Below are 3,754 nucleotides of genomic sequence, written 5' to 3'. Positions count from 1 at the left end.
AAGATACTGCCAGTTGCATCTTAAAACATTCATTTACTTCCAAGATACATTTTCTCTTCTCTCAGCTGATAATTCAAGAAATATCTTACAGTGAGATACCAATTTAAAAAGGATTAGTCATACATTTTCAGCAACATAAAAGTTTTTATGAGGCTAGGAGATGGCACACCCCATTGATCACACACATTATAATGTCAAAGGGCCCAAGTTTAAGTCCCCTACCCACACCTGCACACAGAAGTCTCAGAAATCTTCCAGCTCAAAACTATACCCATTTTTTGCCCCATTTTCTAAACCTATCTTTCAATTTGTATCTTCCCTTACATATTGTTTATGTTTATAAAGTCCTCCATTTTCTTTTCTTGGAGTGATGAGAGAATGTTAAAAATGATAAAAGATAAGCTTTAGAGTTCAAGTTCCACTCTCTTATTTATATATAAAAAAATTCATCTAAAGAAAAGAAACTTTTCCCAAGATTGAGTATCTATTTCAGAGTTAACAATACAACACAACCAGGACTCCCAACCTACAGCCCACCTCCTTCTCAGAATGCCAACCACATCAAGTAACTTTGCATTCTGGCTTCTGTAACTAAAATCAGCTTTCTCCTAATTCTCCTTCTTCTTTCATCTCTCTCTCTTCTCCTAGTTATATCATTTTGATATCTTCATAAATCTGCTGCTATCTCATTTTGCAAGGGATATTTGTCTAAAATAAAAGGGGAAGATTTTTGTACAATTTATACAAAACCCCTACAGACTCAACTGAAGTTTTCATTAGACTCTTTTAAGATGTATTATGTATAAATATGCAAAACATGCACTAGAATTTAAACTCCAGAACAAAAATGTCTCAGAAAAACATGATTAAGATGTTAATTATGGCAGCTACCTCAAAGGGGTCTTGTAGAAATTCAGTGAGAAAGTATAGATTGCCAGGCATGCTGGAAAGACAGAACAGACATATGCTGGACATGAAATTGTGTGTTGGAAGTGTGAGTATTATTCCTGTGCCATAGTTCAGATATGCCACTATTAATTCCACCCAAAAATGAGACCCAGTTCTCTCTCTTAATAGGAAATGATTGTGCATTGTTCAACTATTTATGATAATTTATTATTCTACTTCCTACAGCACTTTAGAGAGTACTTTTTGAATACTGATTTTTTTTAATATGCACAACTTCCCCTTGTGCTACTAGGTACCCAGCGCTATTATCACCCCTGTATTAATGGTGGGAACTGGAACTCAGTTAAACTAGCCAAGGTATTTACTTCAGTTAAACATAGGCAAGGAGTGGAAGCAATGGAATTGGAATCTTGAATATCTAAATTAAGATTCAGGCAACTCCAAATTGGTCCATTGGATCAGACGTCCTCATTAGCATTGGTAAATAATTCATAATGAAAAAAACTATATATTATAGTTCTGTATGACTATCTTTTCTTTGCATTCCTCTCATGGAAGGACAAGATTATATTCCATGACCTTGAATCTGAATGTGGTCTGTGACTATTTAGACAACAGGATATAACAGCAGAGGAATTGTACCAAACTCTAAGCCTAGTTATTAAGAAACTGTCAACTAGCCACTGGGGAGGTCGTCACTCAGTGAAGAGGTCAGGACTTGCATACTAGAGGTCTTAAGTTTGATCACCAGCACCATGCCACATATGCTGGAGTAATATTCTTGTATATTTTTGTTTGTTTGTTGCAATAAATAATATAAAGAGAAGAAAATAAAAATAAAAATCAATTTTCCCTTTCTATCTCTTAAAAATGCTCTTTCTGAGAATCCTGGAAGCCTAAGAAAGAAGCCCTACTACCCTGAGGTCCACAGGCTAGAAACGCCATGATAGATGTGCTAACCAGTGGTCTCAGCTGAGACCCATCTTCTAAAGCAACCCTGCCCTAGTTGTGGCAATCACACAAGTGAAGGAATCCTGACCCTCACAGACAATTCACTAGTATGAGGCACTGAGTAATCTCACTCAGTTTGACATGAACTGGAAGTATCCCTGAGTTGAGTCATGCCCAAATTCCTGAACAATAAAACCCCGATACATTTTTAAAGGTTATTTTTAGATACTAAATTTGGGGGTCATTTATTATGTAGTAATAGATAGTAGGAAACATCATCTGATATCTAGCTGTGGACTGCTGCCAAGACAAAAATTAAAAACATGTGGTAGTGGTTTGTGAGCAAAGAGACAATAAGTAGAAGCTTGAAAGATTTTGAGGACATTGTCAGTTAAAGCTAGAAGAACCCAAAGGAGACTGCTCAGTGATAGTGAAACTTAAATCAATAATACAAGAATTGCTCTTGGAGACTGAAGAAATGATTCCAGCTATAACGTGTAGAAACTTTGGAAGTGCCATTACGTGTGGTGATGTAGAGAATGGTGAATGGGACAACATAAACCATGGGTAGGGCTGAATTTGGATTTCTAGAAGAAATGACTAAAGTACTAAATGCTGTGTACTAAAGGTATATGATAGAACTGAGCTAGAGAAAAGTCAGGTAAAATAAGTAAACAAGCAATGAAAGACTCACTTTGCACAGGGCTGTAGTCCCAGGCGGGTGATTCCATGTGCCACAGAAACATTCCAGGTGCCTTGACTTGTCAAGGGTAACGTGGTTGCCTAGAGACATGGTAGAAACATGAAGAAAAAAAACTGATTGATTATTGTAACTGCTTATGTATGTGTTGTTTCATTATGCTAGATACTAAGAAGCAGGACTGAGGCCTACCAAAACATAGCAACATGTGGCCAAAAGGATTTTGAAGAAGCCAGAAACTAAGATCCGCACTGTGCTTTCTGTTTTCTGTTTTTTTAATGGGAATATCTATTACATTTAGCTTAACTTTGCCTTAATATTGTGTGTTAGAAGCACAAACATCTTACTAGCCTAGCCCATAGGGTTTTCTTTTTTTTTTTTTTTCATCAAGTTGAGAGGATACATACTCTTATTGAAACACACCTAATTCTTTTATTTTTTTTTTACCTTTTCATTATACATTGGAAGATATAACTAGAAATAAAGAGAGTAGGGAAAGAGAGAGAGAGAGAAGGAGAAAGAAACACCTGTAGCACTGCTTCATCACTTGCAAAGCTTCCCCTTACAAGTGGGGACCAGGGGACTGAACCTGGGTCATTGCACACTGTCATGTGTGCACTTAACCAGGTGCACCACCACCTGTGAAAGAGGTGTGGAGTCTTTTTCCACCATGCAAACCAAGACACTATTATTAATTTTAAAGAAATCTTTGAATAAACTGAAAGAGTCCTTTGCAATTTAAATAATTGCTCAGTTTCAGCAATTTTGTTAAATTCAGTTCAGCTCACCACATTTCTAGTTTTACTGTACACCCAGGTATTTGTAGGCAAGCAAAATGGCTCTTATAAATACAGACTTATTTTCAGTATTGAATTAAAGCAGTGCCTATTAATAAATGTGTAAAGATATAGTTCAGCACAAATTTGGCATGTAGTAGATATATTAAGCAAATAACTGGTATTAGTTTATTCAGTCAAGCATATAATGCTAGGGAGAGGTGGGATAATGCAGGAAACAGCTAGTTGATGATGGAAACTCTACCCCAAGGCTGTGGTTCTACTCATCTTGGCCTTTGATGAGGAACACAGTGTATAAAGAAGAAAGATAAAGAAGTGTTAAAATACTTTCTCCCATGACAAAGAACAAAGGATTACAAAGGACTAGAAGTAGACCCATCCACTTCTGCTAAGAAAG

At 36.4% G+C, this 3,754-nt stretch overlaps 1 non-coding gene across 1 annotated transcript; it reads left to right on the top strand.

Annotated features, from left to right (window-relative positions):
• Positions 1–2,547: 2,547 nt before the first annotated feature.
• Positions 2,548–2,657, top strand: LOC132541647 (small nucleolar RNA SNORA77). The gene has a single exon (XR_009552776.1). It is a non-coding gene; the product is annotated as a small nucleolar RNA SNORA77 (small nucleolar RNA).
• Positions 2,658–3,754: the final 1,097 nt, after the last annotated feature.

This window comes from Erinaceus europaeus, chromosome 11 (genome assembly GCF_950295315.1).
Source record: "Erinaceus europaeus chromosome 11, mEriEur2.1, whole genome shotgun sequence".
NCBI lineage: Eukaryota > Metazoa > Chordata > Mammalia > Eulipotyphla > Erinaceidae > Erinaceus > Erinaceus europaeus.
Note: the sequence above shows the minus strand (reverse complement) of the source record. Positions and strands in the feature narration are given on the sequence as shown.